The following is an 8554-nucleotide window of genomic DNA, read 5'->3' on the forward strand; positions in this document are numbered from 1 at the left end:
AGCTCATTTTCTTCATTAATTGTGAACACCTCTTCTTTATTTTCTTGAAAGTCATCTTTTTTTCCAAAGACTTCTTGTTCATCTCCAACCCTCAAAGTGAGCTTCGACTCGCGGATATCAACAAGGGCACCAGCAGTGTTGAGCAATGGCCGACCTAGGATTATCGGAACATCTGGATCTTCTTTCATGTCCAATACTACAAAGTCTATTGGAAAAATAAATCTTCCAATTCTCACCAAAATATCCTCCACTATGCCTCGGGGTTGTGTCACCGAACGGTTCGCCATGTGAATCTTCATTTTTGTAGCCTTCATCTTCTGAATCTCCAATTTTTGATAAAATGAAAAAGGCATTAGATTAATGATAGCCCCAGAATCGGCTAAAGCATTAACCTTCATTTTATTCCCAAACTCGCATGGAAGAGTGAGGCGTCCAGGATCCCCCATCTTTTCTGGTGTCTCTCCCAACACAACTTTTGAAGTTTGTTCACTGAAAATTACTGTAGACTGCTTCTTTAATTGCTTTCTAGTGTCCATTAAGTCTTGCAGTAATTTCTGGTTCTCGGGAGCTTTGGATAAGGACTCGACAAAAGGGGTATTAATCAGGATCTCTTTCACATGCTTGACAAACTCTCTATGTTCTCTCTCCAGTGGACTAAGGGTGGCTTGGGAAGGGAAAGGCAAAGTCGGCTCATAAACCGAACTGTCTGCAGAATTTTTCTGTTCATTACGGGCCCACGTCGTGAACATATAGGGTTCACATCGTGAGTTCTGGAACTCAGCAGCTTCATGATTTTCGATCTTGATCTTCTTCTTCTTTTGATCGGGCGCTCGTGGTTCTTCGTCCAATGCTTCCAGGAACTTCGAGATAGCTTCTTCTTCGGTGTCTATGGCCATTACATGAGATTGGTTATGTACTTCGGGACTCTTCGGGGACAATTTTTCATGAACTAGGGTTGCTAGTTGACCAAATTGTACTTCAAGGTTATGGATGGAGGCTTGCTGATTCTTTATCAATGTTTGTTGTTCCAGAATAGCAGAATCCGTGGCCTCGTGTCGCTTTTCCGATGCTTCCATAAATTTCATTAAAATGGTCTCTAGGTCGGGTTTCTTCTCGGCTGGTTGCTGCTCCTTTTGATAGAGGCCTCGACCTGTCTGCCTATACTTCTCTTCTTTTTGCTTCTTATATTCTTCATATGGCAGCCACTCTTTCTTCGGTTTCCTCCAGTCCTCTTCAAACTTATCCCCATTAGAGTAGCACACTTGAGCTTTTCTGTTCCCAAATTCATCCACGTTGCAGTCCTTGGTCAAGTGTGGGCCATTGCATCGCTCGCACCCCACTCTTATGGCGTGTATCGACTGGTCCATTTGTGTTATCCTGCGATCCATGTTATTTAGCATGGCCATGACAGCTGCAATTTCTTCAGTTTGGGCCCCTCCACCGCCTTTGCTTCCATCCTGCCTCGGGTTATGGTATTCGCGGGAGTGTTTCGCGAATTCTTCAATTAGCTCCTTGACCTCCCTTGGATTTTTCCTTGTCAACGGTCCTTGAGAATCAAGGAGTTGTCTTGTCATCACATTAACCCCATCATAAAAAATTGACATCTCTTGCTGCACATTTAGGTCATGTTGCGGGCAGTTTCTGAGTAAGCCCTTATACCGCTCCCATGCTTCGTATAGTGACTCCCCCGGCTGTTGCTCAAAGTTGGCTATTGCTTTCTTGAGTTTGGCTATTTTGGATGGTGGGCAAAACTGATCTAGGAATTGCTCACGCATTTGAGCCCAAGTGGTGATTGTACCCGGTGGGAGTGCTTTTAACCACTCCTTAGCAGCTCCTTTGAAGGTGACGGGTAGCATCCTAAGCAAGACTGTGTTCCTGTTGACATTTGGGACATTGAAGTAGTCTGCAATGTCATTGACTTCATCTAGATGCTTAAAAGCATCCTCATGGTCTTTCCTGAAAAATGGGATGTCCTTCAGCGCAGTCAATATGTGTCCCTTCAGCTCGAATGTGGCATTGGCAGGTATTGCGGGTTGGACTAATCCGGGACCCACATCTTCTCGGATCCATTTTTTGTAAGCTCCCATGGATATTTCTTCAATATCTGCCATCTCGTTCCTTGGCTCGTTCTCGGGTTCACTCGTGTGTTCTTCAAATTCTGGCTCGGTGTCGCTTTCGTACTCGGTTTGCACGGTTGTATGATCCAAATGCTCAAGATTGCTCTCGTGCTTCGTTGATGAACTTGACTCTTCTGTCTTCTTTCCTGTCTTCCTAGAGAAGGCTGGCTTCAATTCTTGCAAGGGCGTTTTTTTTCTTGTGAATTGCAGACTCGGGATCTTCTAGTGGTGGCACCAATGGTGTGTTTGAACCTCTGGTCATTAACTCCTGCAACTTGCTAACTAAAACGTAAAACTGGACTAAAATAAGAAAAAAAACTAAAAAATGAAATCTCAGATTCCACGTCGTGAGTATACTAAATCTCACGTCGTGAAATCTGTGACAAACAGAACAAAAATTAAACTAAGATAAGCTAGTAAAATAATTAACCAATTAAGCTTTCTGCAAATTTTATTCCTAAAAAAAAACGATTAATCTAATGTAACTAAATACTAATAATCTGCACCGTTCCCCGGCAACGGCGCCAAAAACTTGATGCGCACAAAAGTACCCACTAATTTTAATATTTATAACCTAACAAACTAAGATTAATTATGCACTTATAGGCAGTGTACCTAGTCAGATTATAATATAGCTTAGGTAAGTCGGGTGTCGATCACAGGGAACGGTGTTACTAATTAACCTAATTACTATTAAATTAACCTAATTTATTAATAAATTTAATAAGGGGGTTTTATCTGATTTTGCAAGATCAGATGAACTTAATCAAATTAATATAAAAACACTCTTGCTTAGTTGAATCCACTTCTTCCTTATGGCTAGCTAATGATTATGGGTTATTAAGTTGGGTTTTAGTTATATTAGTAATTTAGTTCTATCTTACCAATAAGTAACTAATTCATGTTAAACCATGTATGTTCACACATAATTAAACACAGAACTAATTATGAATGTAGATATGCTATGTAAGATTTGTTGTATAAACGCAATTATGATCACAATTCACGTTCTCTAGCACAGCTAAGATTTATTTAGCCTAATTACTAACTAAGATTGGTCAATCCTAGCTCTAACAATTCAATGTTCACTAAATTATTAGGTAAACAAGTTCATGTAGTTTCATGGTCACTAAGCTACACAAAACATGCAATCTAGCAATTAGATAAGCAAATAATAACATGCTAGGTTATACAAATCAAACACAAGCAACTCTTACCAACTTAAATTAATCCATAAACATATAACTATTCATAAGTTCAAAGCTTCATCTAGCTAAGCAAAAGTAGCTAGATTTAGCTGCTCATCATAGTAATTAAACTAACACAGCTAAAACTAATGAAAAACATGTTTATAATCAACTAAATATAAAACTTTACTTCTTTTGGTGTTGAAATCCCTCTTCCAGGACCTTCCTTCCTCTCTGAAACGTCTCCTGGAACTTCTTTTCTTCTGCCAAAAGTTTTTTTCTTCGTAATAATAGAAGAACTTATATAATCCTTAAAAACCTGCGCCACGTCGTGGCCATATGCGCCACGTCGTGGGCTTTAAGTAATATGTATCCTTCAAGGAAATCCTCCGCGTCACGATGTTTATCTTCGGGAACACCCATGCCAGGTCGTGGGCTTCACCGCCACGTCGTGAATTAAGCTGAAATTACGAAATTATTATTTTCTTGTCTTCCAAGCCTCCCATGTTCCCCAATTTGTCACCTCTGGTCCATCTCTTCGAAAATCCTTTGTATTGACTGAAAATATCAATTAAAACTCATAAGTATCACTATTCTGCTCATATTATCAATTTATTAATAAAAATGCACTTAAATACTGCCTAAAAATAAGTATAAATATGGCAATATCAATGGACCATAGGAAACCAAGGTGTGCATGCTTGGAGCATGGGACAATTGTGGTTATAATTCAAGTATAAAGTTGATTATCTGAAACATTAAACAATGAATAATGAGTAATCAGTATGGTGATTAAAGAAAAGGTGTTTTATTTATACATAAAAGTTTTGGGGGTCATATAGGATTAAGTATTATCATTGTGTTTCTCTTTGCATGTTTTGACTTCCAGAATAACCGGGTTATTCAAACCTCCAAAGTCGGCCATACGTTGAAAGTAGGTATGAAGGAAGACTGTCATGAATCTATCTGTAGATTATCTAAAGTGTTTAGGCATAGCGCAAGTTTGCTACAGAGTTCATGAGTGCTTTAATAAGATTAGAGTATTGGATGAAACCCACGCTCACTTGGATCACTTCATGGATTTATCACGGGTGATTAGTGAGACGATAATATTTTATGTTCTTGAAACCGACACGTGTGAGTTGTTATTTGCTAGTCGGTTGCACATTGATGATAAGTAAACGCACCAATAGCTTGGTGTTATAAAACTTATTGTTGTGTGTGATGCGATGAGTGAGTACAAGCGAGAATTTGAGTTGAAGTTTATCCATTCCTTTTACCCAAAGTGGGATAAAAGTGATATCTATGGTCCCCTCAATGATTTAGTGATGACACCCTAAAGTGCTTGGCCAAGCCAGGACTGATTTGATTTGTTCAATCAGTCATGGTCGTCATAAATCGTAAATCAGGAAACAGAACATAGACTGAGAGAATGATCAAAATACATGTCTCATGTATATAGGATATCTAGAATGGATGAATATATGATCCCTTCTCTAAAGGACACGTCACTAATAAGATCAGAGTTCGACAATGACTTTTCATAGCTAAAATTTGCTAGTCAATTTTGGAAGTTATACTTGCAACTATAGTTATTAGACTTATCCAAGTGGGAGACTGTTGGATTAGATGTCTAAGCCCATAAATATAATTGTTATGTACCTGAATTGATAGTGGCAATGTCCTTTTGGGTTGCCTTCAAACCTAGCAATGGAATAGGATAATTATTGGAGAGAGAAGAATGATTTATTAATTTATTACTTGGTTAATAAATTAATTTGAAATCAAGATAAATGATTTATTAATGTATTATAAATGATTTATTAATGTATTATGGATATAATATATTGATTAGAAATCATATTGTTTAATTAATATTTAATCATAAATTAATTTGGAATTAATTTTAGGATTAAAGGAATTAATTGAAACTGCAGGGGCTAAAGGTGACAATGTTCAAAAGTTGAGCATTGAAGCATTCTAGAGCCTCCCTTAGAGGTGGGGAACGAAATCTAGAGTATCCTAGGGTTTCCTTGGGCTCTAAGGGTGCCTTGGAAGCCTTAGGGAGGAAGTTAAGGGATTAGGGTTATCTAAGATACACCTGCCTTATCGCCTATATAAACCCCTATAGGGTTGGATTTCATCTAAGGCACTCCAAGAGAGGCTTAGAGCTGATTTTTCGACTTCCCTTATCTCTCCATAGTAATCCTTGGTTGCTAGGTTTGTTTATGAGCCATTAGAGGCGCGACACTTGTGGCGCTTGCTACCAAAGTTCAAGATCTTTAAGGATTTGATTGTTATTACAATATAACAATCAAGGTATGTATCCTAACCCTAATTATATGCTAATTTCGAAAATTACATGTGCCTCCTAGGGTTTTCTAGTTTTTGTGTTCAATGCTTGTATGTCTAATAGTGAAAAACATAGATCCTCAAATTAGGTTTGCATGCACACATAGGATTGTTTGCTATGTATAAAACCCATCAAATATCACATAACTCAATATAGGCACATAGGACCCTCCGGTCAATAACTCAAATAAAACCCTCCGATCACACAATATTACCACTCAGGTAAGTATAGTGAGAAGACTCGCCTTACAGAGTAAAGCAATATATTCCACACTCGAACTGCTGGTCTAGACTCCACCATCCTTAGCCTCTAAACGCCACAGCTTGACCAAAACCCTAAAGTCAACAGTCAAAGCTGACCAAACTTGTCGAGTATAACTCATTTACTCGTCGAGTTCCTCAGTACTCAATAAACCATGAAAACCCGAGTCTACTCGCCGAGTTGCTAGACAACTCTTCGAGTCCATGTAGAGTCCAGAAGATCGGGGAAATCCATAGCCACTCGTCGAGTTGTCCCACTAACTCGTTGAGTTCAATCTGAATCCAGAAACGGGAAAACCCGACTCGACTCGTCGAGTTGGATGCCCAGCTTGTTGAGTTCTTCATGCATTGCGCATTTAACTCATTCCAGTCAATTCCAATGCTCCAAACTCTAGATCTAACCTCCTAGAATGAAGTTACCACGTAAAGTTGCTAACTTTACGATCATGCAAGGTCGCAGAAGGCTAAAAAACCTAATACTAAGCTCAAGAAGGAGTTTAGGACATAAAGATGGGTCAAAGCTTCATAAAGCTTGAGGCTTTAGGCCTAAAAGGCCTAGTAGTGTCCAGATCTGCAACTACACCCTCTGGACAAGTTTAACCCTAGAATGGCCCTCATTTTGCACCAAAATGCCCATAAACGCACATAAGAAGAGTTTTAGGAAATGGTAAGCCAATGTAAAGACTTTTTTACCTCCAAATGGATGATACAACTGTATGAACGCTAGATCTAAATGCTCCTTCTTGTTCCAAGTTCTTCACTCTTCAAGTTCCTTCAAGAAATGCACCAAAATACACCCTTTTAGCCCAATACACTCTCAAAATAGGAAGTAGCTCGATTAGGGTTTTTCTCTCGGATGTGTATCGACTACCGTGAGCTGAAAAAGTTGGCTGTAAAGAACCGATATCCTCTTCCACGAATAGATGAGCTCTTCGATCAACTTCAGGGAGCCAGCTACTTCTCCAAGATAGACCTTCGGTCAGGGTACCATCAACTACGAGTTCTAGAGAGTGATGTTTCCAAAACAGCTTTCAGGACTCGGTATGGACACTACGAGTTCGTAGTGATGCCCTTCGGTCTAACCAATGCACTGGCTGTGTTCATGGACCTGATGAACCGGGTGTCTCATCCTTTCTTTGACAAATTCGTCATCGTGTTCATTGATGACATCCTTGTCTACTCCAGAAGCGAAGAAGACCACATTGAAGTTAGTGTTGGAGACCCTTAGATTCGAGAAGTTGTACGTGAAGTTTTCCAAGTGTGAGTTCTGGATACGGAAGGTAACTTTCCTCAGTCACGTGGTAAGCGAGGAGGGCATTCACGTGGATCCTTCCAAGAATAAAGCGATAGAGTATTGGTCGGCACCGAAGACACCCACAGAAATTCGTCAATTCTTGGGTCTTGCCGGCTATTATCGAAGATTCATCCAGAACTTTTCCAAAACCGCCAAACCCCTAACCACCCTAACGCAGAAAGGTGTACCCTTTTGATGGAGTGTAAAGCAAGAATCAGCGTTCCAGACGTTAAAGCAAGCCTTGTGTAGCGCACCTGTTCTGTCCCTACCCGAAGGGATAGAAGACTTCGTTGTCTATTGTGATGCTTTAAATCAGGGCTTAGGTTGTGTGCTTATGCAAAGAGGAAAAGTGATTGCTTATGCCTCAAGACAACTGAAGGCACGCGGGGTCAACTATACCACACATGAATTGGAGTTAGGAGCCGTAGTCTTTGCATTGAAGATTTGGAGACATTATCTCTACGGAACCAAGTGTACAATCTTCATTGACCATAAAAGCCTGCAACACATCCTCAATCAGAAAAGACCTAAACACGAGGCAACAACGATGGGTTGAGTTACTCAGCGATTATGAGTGCGAGATTCGCTACCATCCCGGCAAGGCCAATGTGGTAGCAGATGCCCTTGGCCGAAAGGAAAGTTCAAGCCGTAAAGTGAAGACCTTGACAATGACTACCCATTCCCACTTATCCATGCAAATCTAAGATGCCCATATAGAAGCCCTCAAACCCGAAAACGTGTCGATCGAAGCCTTGAGGGGAATAGATAAGAAACTTGAGATCAGAGGTGACGGAGTCTACTGTTTCATGGACCGAATCTGGATTCCAAAGTCCGGAGGATTCAGGGAGATTGTCATGGAGGAAGCACACAAGACCAGAGACTCTGTTCACCCAGGTTCGGACAAGATGTACCTAGATCTCAAGAAACAATACTGGTGGCCGAACATGAAAGCCGAGATCGCTACATTCGTGGGCAAGTGCTTGACTTGCACCAAAGTGAAAGTCGAATACCAGAAACCCTCGGGTCTACTCCAGCAGCCCGAGATACCCAAATGGAAATGGGAGATGATTACCATGGATTTCATCACCAAGTTACCCAAGTGTCCGAGTGGGTACGATCCCATTTGGGTAATTGTCGATCGGTTGACCAAATCCGCTCACTTCATCCCGATTAAAGAATCATTTAAGATGGAAAGACTCGCACGGATCTACATTCAAGAGGTAGTTCGACTGCACGGTGTACCTGCGTCCATTATCTCTGACCGAGATAGCAGGTTTACCTCCAGATTTTGGCAGTCTCTTCAGAAGTCTCTTGGAACCAAACTAGATATGAGCACGACTTAT

General features: G+C 40.4%; 1 non-coding gene across 1 annotated transcript; it reads left to right on the forward strand.

The window, feature by feature from the left end:
- The first annotated feature begins 1620 nt into the window (after positions 1-1620).
- LOC144999009 (small nucleolar RNA R71) lies at positions 1621-1727 on the forward strand. The gene has a single exon (XR_013660538.1). It is a non-coding gene; the product is annotated as a small nucleolar RNA R71 (small nucleolar RNA).
- Positions 1728-8554: the final 6827 nt, after the last annotated feature.

Source organism: Lactuca saligna, chromosome 5 (assembly GCF_052625555.1).
Source record: "Lactuca saligna cultivar CGN05327 chromosome 5, ASM5262555v1, whole genome shotgun sequence".
Lineage (NCBI taxonomy): Eukaryota > Viridiplantae > Streptophyta > Magnoliopsida > Asterales > Asteraceae > Lactuca > Lactuca saligna.